The sequence below is a fragment of the Chelonoidis abingdonii genome, chromosome 25 (genome assembly GCF_003597395.2).
Source record: "Chelonoidis abingdonii isolate Lonesome George chromosome 25, CheloAbing_2.0, whole genome shotgun sequence".
Taxonomy (NCBI): Eukaryota; Metazoa; Chordata; order Testudines; family Testudinidae; genus Chelonoidis; species Chelonoidis abingdonii.
Genome location: NC_133793.1, coordinates 2,837,570 through 2,850,902, shown reverse-complemented (window position 1 = coordinate 2,850,902; position 13,333 = coordinate 2,837,570). Strand labels below are relative to the sequence as shown.

The 13,333-nt window shown below is 38.0% G+C and overlaps 1 protein-coding gene across 11 annotated transcripts in view; it reads left to right on the top strand.

Annotated features, from left to right (window-relative positions):
• THRAP3 (thyroid hormone receptor associated protein 3) overlaps nucleotides 1–13,333 on the top strand; it is a 67,215-nt gene that overhangs the window by 16,025 nt on the left and 37,857 nt on the right. For 3 of the 11 annotated variants that reach the window (XM_075060742.1, XM_075060736.1, XM_075060739.1), the window contains exon 3: nucleotides 7,745–7,839. The exons of 7 other annotated variants lie outside the window; for them this stretch is intronic. The gene's annotated coding sequence lies outside the window, so the exon portion shown is untranslated. Of the gene's footprint in view, nucleotides 1–7,744; nucleotides 7,840–9,864; nucleotides 9,959–13,333 lie in introns of those variants that run through there. One more of the 11 variants, XM_075060740.1, reaches the window with a different exon arrangement.

Sequence of the window (13,333 nt, the reverse complement as noted above, 5' to 3'; positions counted from 1 at the left end):
ATTATTCAATATTGGCTGTAATTGTTCATGTTATGCATCAGAAAAGACCCCAAAGGGACTGGGATTCAGTTGTTTTTAACATTACTCACTATTTCTTTAGAAACATGACTTCCAAAGTTTTGCATGTAACGTTGTGCAGTTTTAATGAGGTAAATGAGATTAGTATGTGGAGTCTGCTGGTTTCCAGACTACGCTGGAATTAGTGACGGGTGGGGGTTGGAAACTTCATTGGCAGGCACACAATTTATTCTTCTTTGGCTACATAGAAAGTAGCACAATAACTTGAATTATGCATATGAGTCTGGTCTTCCTTTCTATGAACTGATTGGTGAGTAGTTTTATTATGCAAAGCAAAGAGGATCTTTTTGGAACATTTCCTGCTCCTTTTGTGGGGTGTGAAAATCTGAACAGGATTAATGGATCTCCAACTGCTTCCGCAGTGGCTCAAGTAAGTGTAACAGCTACTCAGTATCAGCAGCACATCACTATGAGGAAACTATCATTAGTTTTGAAATGAGAAATTTTGGTGGGTGTTCTCATTCATTCACCTCTGTTCCTTTGCGTGCATTTGAAAAAAAAAAAAAAAAAAGGCATGTCTTCAAAATCCATTTTTTCTCTGTATTTTGTGGAAACTTTTCCTATGTTCATTTTTACTGTTGTAACAGAAAATCCAGGTCTCCAGCTTCCTATTACAAATATTTAAATGTTCTGGACACCCAGTCAGGGTTTTCTGTTGGATGTATTGGTATGTTTGAGATCCAAATTTATATAATAACTTTAATGGAAGTCTAAGGCTTCTTACTCCGTGTGATTTATACATCGGTTAGTAGTAAAGTAACTAGCATGAGAGTTGGAGACATTGATTAATATATAGGAATATTGGAAATCTAATATTCCTCATTTTACTTCATTTGTTCTGTTTGGAAAAATGCTTTGACCTGGAGCCATAATGTCTTGCTATGGAGTATTTCAGTCTTCATTCACATACATAGCTTGATTTATGTCAATAGTGTTGAAGAATTTCAGCAATCCAGGCTATAGAAAAGCATACCTGGGAATGCTAGAAAAGCAAACACTGTCATCAGATAAATAGCACCCAGGGCAGTGTTTTGGGTTCCTGCCCTCCCCCCCCAGAAAGTAAAATGTCTTGCAGATTGTCAATTCATACTGTGGAGAGGTTACATTTAAACCCTACTTCTCTATGGTTGCGCTGCTAAATTAATATGCCAGGAGACTAAAATTCAGAATGCAACTTGAAACCAGGTTTTCCAAGAAAATGAAAGATGGATCAAGGAATACAATCAAGCTTTTTGCTTCAGGAGAGACACTTGCATCAAACAACCAATTTTTCCTTCATATCAGAGATGGGGAAAACTACAAAAAGTTCCCAGTTCCTAGATTGCATGAATCCACTGTGACTCTTCATAAATTTTTCTAATGAGTAATTACCCTCTCGCAAAAATTTACACTTTATTTCCAGTCTGAATTTCTCTAGCTTCAACTTCCAGCCATTGGATCCTGTTTTACCTTTCTCTGCTAGATTGAAGACCCCTTTATCAAATATTTGTTCCCTACATAGGTATTTATAGACTGGAATCAAGTCGCTTCTTAATCTTCTTTGTTAAGCTAAATAGATTGGGCTCCTTGTGTCTGTCACTATAAGGCGTGTTTTTTAATCCTTTAATCCATTCTCGTGGTTCTTCTCTGAACCCTCTCCAGTTTATCAACCCCATTCTTGAATTGTGGATACCAGAACTGGACATAGTATTCCAGCAACAGTCACACCAGTTCAAAATACAGAGGTAAAATAACTGCTCTGCTGCTACTCAAGATTCCTCTGTTTATGCATTTCTCAGGTGTGATTTGGTGGTCTGTAGCAAACACCAATTAATACCCTACCTTGTGCTTTCTCTGTTAGGATATTGATCATAAGCATTCATGATTATTTTCTTCCATTCTAAAATAAATGTGTGAACTGCATCCCTTGATGTGTAGTTTCATCATCCACTTTGTTATGCATTAGGGACTCTCAATGAGATTTGTGTGATATTCCATGTTTGATTCCAGAACCTATCTGTGAAATGGCTATTTGGAGTTATGAGTGGAGTTCCTTTGTAAACGTGAGCTGTGGCTATCTAATGGAAGCACAGCTACAACTCCTGAAATTAGGTTATAAACTATTAGTGGGGTGTGGTGTATATTTAGGAAGAGTAGTCTTGTTAAAACACAGGACTGGGTGTTGAGATACCTGAGTTCTATTGGCAGATCAGCCACTGACTTGCTAGTGGTGTAACTTACGGATCATACTTTTGGGTAATCTAAAGATTTTGATTTATATTCTTTAAAAGGTGTTGGGTTTTCTTTTGTTATAAAGCATTCCTTCGTGAAACTCATCTTTTGTATTTGTCATACCTTGGATGCAAATTTGTTTTCCAGCAATCAGTGAAATTTATAGGTTCTCATTATTTTTTCTCTCTCCATTGTTTGTCACACCCTTTTGAGAGTTTGTTGCTTGGCAAACATCTTCTCCTTCCCATCCCCATGTTTTTAGTGATCTATGTTTTTCCTTTGTTTGGGTCAGTTTGGCACTAGGAACAGTTTGTTTTAGTTGCTGGAGCAGCAGGAGAAACACCATTATATTTCTATTCTGTTGGCTGTTCATATTTCTTGTATGGTAACAAATGGAAAAAAGCATTTTAAAATCTAGAGGACATTCCCAACTGGATTATGATAACTAGGACACTGTTTTTAAAAGGAACATAAAAATGACAGCTGTGGGGGGTTTTTTGTTTGTGTTTTTTTTAACTGGTGTTTAGGATTTTTTGTGTGTGTGTTCTGTTTTCTTATGTAAATTTGACTTTGGAGTATCAGTCCACCCTCATTTGGTGTTTACAAACAACATTCTGGGTATATTACAAACATGGATACAATTTTTTCATGGTAAAATTCAGTAAAAATCACAGAACAGTCATGGGTGGAGGGAAGAGACAAATCAGGGTATGGTCACAGCAGGATTGAAGCCAAAGCCAGAGCCCCACCGCCCAGGGCTGACAAAGATCTGTTAAAGTCACAGAATCCATGACCTCCGTGACCAAATCGTATCCTTAATTGCAACCAAGTGATTGGGTAAATGGGATTATAATTTGCCCTTCCCAAGGAGGTCTCTGTACTTCTTATTTTGTGTCTAGAGTTTAACCAGAATGTGTTCCCCCCCCTTCCCCCCATTCAAGGCCGTTTTAAGAGATGCCAGTTCAAGATAAGTTCTTGGTGTTTCACCAGTTCTTCTGCCTGGGTCGTCATAGTCTAATTTCTTACTTCTCAGTTAGAGATTTTGCATGCTTTCTGGCCTCTTTTCCAGAAATTTTGTGTATTGCAGAACCTTTAAGCAGTTGGTGAAATTGGATAGTCAAATGCTGGTTTGGCTTTCAGGAGCTGATTTTTTTTTTTTTTTTTTTAAATTCTACACAGCTGGTAAAATAGAATTAACCACCATTTTCTTCCTTCCTGAAAGATGATCTGAAATCTGTCTGTACAGTATGGGCTAGAAGTGTTCAGGTGGACAGGACTTTAATTTAGCCTTAAATTGATTTTTAGCCTATGGCGACATGCCAGACATCATGGGGAGATGCTAATATCTATTTTTCGAACCTAGATTAAGAAGAAATACAATTGTTGAAGGGGTAAGTGCTTTTAACAGCATTTTGCAAGCTACCTTTGGGATAGAATGCATTAACTATTAGCCATCAGCATTATACATTCAATAAGACAGCATGCGATGGCTGTTATAGCCAAGTGAAGCAATAGTTAGATGGAATACCTAAACTGGAATTTAGAGTGAAGGTCTCTATGCTTGGGGGGAGGCAACAGGGGATCTTTGACAATTGAGTGGTCAGGACATCTGGCACCATCAGAAGCACAATGCTCCCAAACACCACTCTGTGTAAAAAGAGGGTGTTGGATAAACAGAGTTGCAGTGCATAGTAAGTATTTGTTGTTGGAATATGAGTGATCTTCGGTTAATTGACTTCTTGAGAATGAGACACTATACATACTTTATATTTTATAATTAATAATTATACTTTTGGATGTTCTTCAGATATTAAAATAGGGGCTACCCCTCTGCTTCATGATAAAAATGTATGATACCTAAATTCTTGCTATGCCATGACATTGATTCATGGTATCAGAGGCAGCAAATACTTAACCTTAGAAACAGAAGTTCAGTTTTAGAAAGCTTAGCAACATCTAGTACACCAAATAATCTTGTACCAGGAAGTTATCAAACCATAAATTATACACTGTGATTTTTTTTACTGCTATGCAGCAAGCTTTTGCTGGAAGCTGTTTGTTCTGCATTTCATGTAAGCTTGAAAGCATGTGTTTTCTCACTGTGCCTGTACGTGTAAAATGAAATAAGACTAATTTTTAAGGATTGCTGCTGCTTTCTGTGGTAACTTTTCCAAATCATTGTTTTCTTTGATTATGCATAACTGCATTGCTCAGCAGTGACACATCTGTTGCAAAACAAACAATTGATGTCCTAAAATAAGAAATTGCACTGCATGACATTTACTCCTTAGGAGGTTTGTGCTAATTTCATAGTTCCATTTTTCAAATGCAGTGTAATTGCTGGAAAAATCACTAGTGCTTTGTCTTTAGAAAACTTTATCACCAAATACCACAAAATAAGTGAATTTTTAGTAGAATCAGGAATTAAATTAAAAAGGTTTTTTTTTAAAGTGGTTGTGATACCTGAATTGTACTGTTTTTGTCAGTGTGGTTTTTTTCATTCTGCATGAAACAATTGTTATATTCATTATGTAATGTAAAGTAACAAGTGTTAGCGTCCAGCAGACCCAGCAAGCTCAATTGGCTAAATGTTTCTATCCTTGTAATTTCATGTACTGGGGGGAATGGTGCCTCAAGCTGGTTAACAAATACATAGATTGTTCTGTTCCAATGTTACATGAAGAGAATAAACATATTTAATGTCGATAAAATAGATTTATTCTGTCATTTCATATTTCATTGTTTTAGAATACACTTGAATGGGGCCCCAGTGTTGCTGTGTCTGTATCATAGGGAGTATCCCACACTGTTAATTCAGACAAAAACAGCTTTACTTTATAATCTGGAAGAGCAGCTGTTCTAGAGACCCTAGAATACTGACCAATCAATTCCTCAGAGCACCATGTAAATTCATAATGCAATTTTTTTGAGGATCCTTGGTGCTGATGCTTAAAAAACTCTGTATAATACTGTGCAATAGCCTTGAAAAATATGCTTGAAGTTGATCCCTTGCTTGCTCTAGGGTAAAACATTTTTTTACAAAATATCTGTAAATAACTTTTCTACCATGCTATGAACCAAATTTCTGACAGCTTGATGCCATTACACCTCTTAAAAGTTAGGTTAGAGTTTCATATGGGAAAAGTCAATCCTTGAAAGTGAATAGAAACTAGGGTAAGCAGAGCTATATTTGACAAAGCTAGTGTCTCCTTGCAGTAGTCAAGTAATTAGAACCTTCTTTTCAAAGCAAATTTGGCATGAGTTAAAGTGACAGTGTTGACCAGGAAGGTTTCCTTTCAAGATGGTATGGCAGGTGCAGTTATTTTCAACCACTGATATTCTGTGTACTGTACTCTGATTTCTCTCATTAATCTCCATTAAGTACCCAGCATGTTGCTTTTATTCTAATCTATAAAAGGGAATGGAAGTGTTCTGCTTTCTGTAGAAGCGCCCAGTGAAAATAAAAAGCAAAGTCTGCTTTAACATTGCTAAATGGACAGGTTGTGTTGTGATTAAAAACGTAAAATTCTCTACAGAATAAAAAAATGTAAAAATTGACTAATGTGGGATATGTTTGAAACTTCAACAGACTTGCATGGTTATGTTCTTAGAAAATCTTGTAATAAATAATGTTGAGTATGTCGATATCGTTTTCTATCTTAAGCTTTCATACACCAGTAAGGCATTACTCGCAATACCCTTTTACTTTGGATTCACTGAAAAACTCGAACCATTTTTAAATTTTGCCTTTCTAGTTTGGCTTTTGAATTCTGTTGTTGCTACGGTGCCTAATATTCCCCACCCCACACTCCCCCTTGCCCAGGATTGCTTAAAATGGGTAAAGTCCGAAGTGGTGATCCTCTGTATAGTGTAAACCAGGGGTAGGCAACCTATGGCACATGCCGAAGGCAGCACGTGAGATGATTTTCAGTGGCACTTACGCTGCCCGGTTCCTGGCCACTGGTCTGGGGGGCTCTGCATTTTAATTTAATTTTAAAGGAAGCTTCTTAAACATTTTAAAAACCTTATTTACTTTACATTCAACAATAGTTTAGTTATATATTATAGACTTATAGAAAGAGACCTTCTAAAATCGTTAAAATGTATTACTGGCACGCGAAACCTTAAATTAGAGCGAATGAATGAAGACTTAGCACACCACTTCTGAAAGGTTGCCGATCCCCTGGTGTAAATGCATCCTGTGTCGACGGAAGGCATTTCTCTGTTGATGTTAATTCATCTCGTTGAGAGATGGTAGCTATGTCAGTGGAAGAATTCTTCCATTGACCTAGCTGCATCTACAATGGGGGTTATGTTGACCTAGCTGTAGCACTCAGAGCGTGAAATTTTTCACAGCCCTGTGCAACATAGCTTGGTCGATCTAATTTTTAAGTGTAGACTAGGCCTTTGTGAAGATTGTGGACTCTGTGAATGAAAGATATTTAATTATGCAAGCCCCCAATACTACAGCAGGATGTGCGTGAGTGGTCTTTCCTGCTGACTTCAAGGGATTCTGCCTGCATGGCTTCCACTGCAAGGTTGAACCTTGACTTAAGAAGTAAAAACCTACTAGAAAAGTAAAATACCGAGACTTCATTTTCTGAAGTAACAAAACCAAAAGGTGCTTTCAGTGTTCTGTAAAATTTTAATGTTTTTATACACTTGTCAGAGAGAAGTAACAATGACGACGTTAACTGTGCCTCTTACTTTTCAGACGGGTTTTACTGTTACGTTATCAGAGTTGCAGAGTGATGCGGCTGGTAAATAGCTTTTATGCAGTTGTCACACATAGCAGATATAATCCTTTTTTTAATGAGACTGGCCTGTTCATTGGAACAGCAACTTTAATTGGCTTTGTGTCATTAAATTTGACAACTGTCTAGGATACTGAAGTAACACCGTATCGTTTTCATCCTTCATTTATTATTATTCAGGCTCGTTAAAAACTGTTCCAATAATGTTTTTCTTTAATCAAACTGGCAGATCTTGCTCCTTGCACTGAGATAGAGACAGTAATTTTAGTTCAGCTTTCATCCACAATCACTAGCACAAATGTAGTTTTGGTTTAACAATAAAACATATAAAGTAACACGGCAGGCTCAGATACTGCAGTAAGTTCTCTCAGAGTAAGGACATTTCTTTCTGAGCAGGATAAATGGCAGTGCAGCACCTTTTGAAAATTGCAAATGGTCACTCCTTGCTGGCATGCTTATTTTCTTTGTGAATGGGCCAACGGGATAATAAATCCTTCTCTGAGAAACCCGGTTTGAATCCAAGTGTTACCTTAGGGATTTCTTTCTCAGGATTGATATGGAAAGTTTCCCAGGTCTTGATGGGGGGAAGGGAGGAGAGCGGACAAGTGTCATATTTCTTAGCATGAACAGTGCCTATTGGTTTGAGCATGCAGGAGTGTCCAGATTTTGGGTTGTTCTCTAGGGCTTGTCTCCACTTACAGGGGATCAATATGTAATATCTAACGAAGATCTGCAAAATTGACCGCCAATCGCTCTCCCATCTACTCCAGTACTCCACCGGAATGAGAAGCATAAGGTAAGTCGACAGAGTTCTCTCGTCAACCCAGTGTGGTGTAGACTCCGCAATAAGTCAGCCTAAGGTGTGTCAACTCCAGCTATGTTATTCCATAGCTGGAGTTTGTCACTGAGGTCGACTTAGCCCTGTAACGTAAACCTACCCCTAGACATTTGATTGTCACTCTGTTTGATTCTCAGATGGCCATACAGCGGATATGACAGGTGCAAGTGATAAATGAACATTGGACTATGGTTTCTTTTATTCAGGGAGTTAATGCATAGTATGAAAAATATCCCACTTGGGCTCTAGAGTGGGAGGGGAAAGAGTGCCCCTTCTCATTCATTTGCCAAATGTACACATTAAAAATCTGAAGACAGCAGGAAAGTCATGATGCTACAATGTTGCTTTGGAGCAGTTTTCAGTAAGTTTGTAGTACCTGCATACAAGAGAACGTGCTAGGGACATGGTTTATTTTGGTTTTGTCTGTGTTAGATTATTCTAGTAGCTCATGTCTGGTGTAGATAGAGAGATGTCTGCCTTGTTTTTCAGTATTTATGTTTCTCATGCAATTTGATCTACTCCAGTCACACTGCAGTTCATAAAACATGGATTATTATTAACGTGAAAATAACATGCTACAAAACATACTTAATATGATGGTAGCTGTCCATTCTGTGTTATAATAACCTGATTCTTATTCTGTGCCCCTAATTTGAGCTAATACTTTGAACTCCTACATCACCTTTCATTCCAGGATCCAAAGTGCTGTACAGATGCGAAGTACATCTCTGATCCCTGCCCCCTCTCTGGAAGGCACGCAACTGTCATCACTTTTTACAGATGCTAACTTGAAGTAAAGAGTGTAAGTGACTTGTCTAAGATCAGATGAAGAGTCAGTAACAGCATCAAAAATAGGGACCAGGAGTGTTTAATCAAGATCACACTTCTCCCTCTGTTAGTAGTCAGTTGTTGAATCCCGAAGCCTGTTGTTGCAGGTAGTTACCAAGGGCTTGGCTACACTCGAAACTCCAAAGTGCTGCCGCGAGAGCGCTCCCGCGGCAGCGCTTTGAAGTGCGAGTGTGGTCGCGATGCCAGCGCTGGGGGAGAGCTCTCTCAGCGTTGCAGGTACTCCACCTCCCCGTGGGGATTAGCTTACAGTGCTGGGAGCCGCGCTCCCAGTGCTGGAGCACTGTTTACACTGGCGCTTTGCAGCGCTGTAACTTGCTGTGCTCAGGGGTGTGTTTTTTCTCTCCCCTGAGCGAGAAAGTTGCAGTGCTGTAAAGCGCCAGTGTAGCCAAGGCCGAAGTTGGCAAACTGAATGTTTTCAGAAGGAACTGAACAGCTGCATTTCCACTCACGTCAGCAGTATAGAACCCTGACTCTTTTTTGGAAAATATAGGTTGGGGAGTTGTGGCAACGAACAGTAAGTGATCTTCAAATGATAACGATGCAGCTCTGTGGCTGTGAGCAAGTGCTAGATGAGTTGAAGCAATATAAGTCATTCAAGTCTGTAATTTAGACATTGGAAGGTTGCTGTTTTCAAAGAAAATGAGGTTTCAAATTATCTTGCTTTACTCTGAAGTTTTGTTAATTCCCTGTTTAAGCAAGTGGCTGCCACTGTTTAATTATTCAAAGTACATTTTGAACTTAAAAACAGTTTCTTTGGTTTTCTGTTTAACATGCTATTGGAGTTCAGATACATAGAGTACAAATACGTTAAAGGAGAATGCATTTTATCTTTACTGAAAATGAAATGAAGGCTAGTTTAAGCAAATGAAGATTTTAATGGTTGTAGCTAAAACTGACTTATTTTCTGGCACTGAATTTATTAAATTATAATTAGATTGTGAGCTGTTTGGGTGAGGAATTGCCTTTCTGTAGGCAGCATGTACTTCATTTTGGGTGCTTTCTATAGTATAAGCAAACTACATGGTTTTTTTTTTGTTATTGGCTAATTTGGTAATAAAACAGAACTGGCAAGACTGGGAGCAGGTAAAAATTAATTTTTCTTTCTCCAACTAAACGCATCTTCCTACAGAAACTTTACAAAGCATTATTCGTTTACCTGTTCTCTGAGAATGCTGAGCTCAATTGGTTCTGTGTCATTTTGTGGCCATTTAAACATTAAAGTGTACATGTAAGTAATTTTTTGTTTTTAATTCCATTGATTACTAAATGTTCTTAGCTTTATGGTAGATGCTTTGCAGACAAATACGAAGACAAATGAAGTGTTTCTTTTGGTAGAGACCAGTATGCTGTGCTTTTGCTTGCCAGGCTTGGAAACGTGTGGTGAACTGTGGTATGGAAGTTCTCTATAGGATTCTTGAGTGTCATCTAGCAAGCTAAGAGTTTTCAGCTACGATAGTATCTACAGAATTTACCTGGATATCTAGGGATTCTTTTCTGTTTTAATCCTTTCACATGTGTTAAAGTAATAATTATAGATTCCTTGAAAGATATTCCAAAAAAGGAATTGAGAGGGGAGGGAATCCCGAGAAAGGAATCCCGAGAAATAATGTAACAGAGGCCACAAGGAAAAAAAGAGGAAACAGTTCTAGAAAAATACACTGCATGTAAACTTTAGAAATGTTGTTTTGACCCATGTCTTGGCACATGAAAACATTCTTAAAAATGGGCTGAAAGATAAAACCTCTGATCTGTAATCTCAGTTTCAGTACCTCAGTCTTGAGTACATTACCTCTCTGCCTCACTTTCCCTATCTGTAAAATGGGGAATAATAAAGCTTGCCTACTTCCTGGATGTGTTGAATTAATGCTTATGATAAACTACTCTGAAGATAAAAAGCAATATTAAATAATAAGAATTAAATTAATTGAAGCTTTTTAGTTGAAAGAAAAATATGTTTGGAATACATAAAAGATCAGTACAAAAAATACTTATGAGATCAGTGTGCTGGGGAATAAGCTATAAAAATAGAAAAGGGTTTTTATAGTAAAAGGAGAAAAAGGATCTAACATGAGTGAATTTTTCCTTTATTAAGATTATGAAAGGCAGCAAATTCTCAGAGCGCTTATTTTTCATAGAGCATAAGACAAATTTCCCTGTCTTCCATCGAGTCAAAACAAATCGCAATAAAAATAATGGAATTAATTGTGTGTTTAGAAATCTCATGATTATGAGTTTCTCAGAGGATTGACAAAACATTGATAATAGCCTAGACCCAAAGGAAATCTTTGAGATTGTGCATTCAGTAAAGTAAGTGGAACTAGTGGTGAATAGTTGACTTAAAAAAATAAAATAAAAGGGGAGGGGTAAAGGGGGTTGTGAATTTGATTTTAGTTGCATACTCAGAAAAAATGAGACACTTCCACTATTGGTCCTTGTTGAAATGAGTCTGTCGGAATCTTTGATCTGATTTACTTGTGCAAGTGGTCATCTTTGAAGAGCCATTTACATTAATTGTTTGTCTCATTTTTCTGAAAATTGCAACCCTTTATGTGGAATTATGTAGTGAAACCTGAAAACATGATTCAGCCATTAAGTCTTAATGTATTCATATTTAAATAGATGGGTCTTCTACAGGAATGTTACGCTGACATGAATGTATAAAGAAGGAACTATGTCTCTTGGTTTGTGGTTTCCCTTTAACTTTAAGAGAATTACATGCTCCTGGTCCTCTGTTCGCTAACAAGAATAAAAGGAAAACCAGCACAGCTTAACAATGAAATGTGTTTTGAACTGTCATATACTGTGAAACAAATGCTTATGGGGAAAGTAGTGGGTTGTTTTTTTTGTCTGGAGAGTTAACTTGTCAATCCGTAGTCATGGAAATGTAGAAATGTAGTACAACTTCAGGCAGTGCCTTTGGCAATCAGTCCCATGGTTTCCTTGGTGATAACACTGGTAATGATCCAGAAGGGGAAATATCAGACTCCCGTGGTATGCCTGATTGGAGATACAGGTTGCTGTAAAACACACAATTTAGAGAACAATATAGAAAAGCAGTCCTGGCTATATGCGCAGGGTTAAGTAGCAAGTACAAAATACAGGTTCAGATTAAGAAATTATGTCATGCAGGCATGGAAGATGAAACCAGTTGTGCTCCCACACTGTAATATGATGTTAAAAGCCTACCCATCCTAATTTATATACTGTCTGTGCTCTTCCAGGGGCACCTCAGAACTTGGGAAAGTCTGATAGAAAAGTCTATCCTAACTTTGCGCTATAGCAACTATGTACCAGCATTTCAGTAAATAGATTAATCTAGAGGTATGACAATGACAACTGTTGTTGCCAATGAAAGGTCAAACATAGCAACTGTACGGAATCCGTCCCCAGCCCTCACAGAAATTGTAAGAATAAAGATGTGAACTTTTGTCTATGTTCAGCTGTCTCCAGATACTTCCTAGCCACATCCAAGAACAGAACTTAAGGATGAATAAACAAAATCGGGAAACAGGAAATAACTTCCTTTAACTTGAGTAGCCTTCACTACTTTTGAGCCTAAACTGGGCCACTTGCTATGCGGATTAACAGTACTGGGAAGTTCATCCGCATTTGATGACTAAATGACAGCAGTGGTGCTAAACCTGAAACCACCCACTACTTGTGAACTTAAATAAGCTGAGCTGCTAAACAGTGTTATTTTTAGTTACACAGTCACACAGCACATGTTTGGTTTGTGCAGCTGGTACTGAGGAGCCCTCCTTCAGCCAGCCAGGGACTTGGTGACATTCACAGTCTGCGGTTGCTTTTGTATTTTTCTCTCAGAAATCTGTGATTCTCTGCTGGTCTGTTTTTAAGTAGTAAGCAAAAATATGACTTCACCACTAGCTATCAGCTGAGTTGGTTTTTCTGAACAGGTGGTGCCCGTGGTCATCCATTTCAGATTGGGCTGCAAATGAATAGTTCAGATCTGCCTTTCCTCTTGTACTGGAAGTTATACACACCAGGAGTTGCTTTAATGTGCATATAGCTAAACATAGACTGGAGCAAGAAGAAAGCCTTCTCTGGAGGGTAATGCACAGACCTGGATGTCAGGAGATTTAGGTTTCATACTCAGCTCAACCACTGATTTGCTGTGGTCCTTTGGGCAAGCCATTTCACCTCTGTGCTTCAGTTTATCCCTAGTTAGAATTGGAATAACATCCTTACAGTGGAGTTGAGGTTTAATTTATTAGTAGATTGTAAAACACTGTAAGTGTCTTGTGTGGCAGTAACTATAAAATGCAGTATTAGTTAGTAATATTTCCTCGACAGATGACTGTCTTGTTGAGTTTTTCTTGCTGCTTTGAACCTATTAGTCTTTACTCTAAATAAATTCATTAAAATGCATAGCTTGTTGTTGAAAAATCTCTGTTGCTATGTAACTCCTTAACAGACTCGGTCCCCAGACAAAATGTTCAACATGGGCCATCACAACTTAGGCCTGGTCTACACTACGCATTTAAATCGATTTAAAGAGTGTTAAATCAATTTAACGCTGTACCCGTCGACACTACAACACCCTTTATATCGATATAAAGGGCTCTTTAAATCGATTTCTGTACTC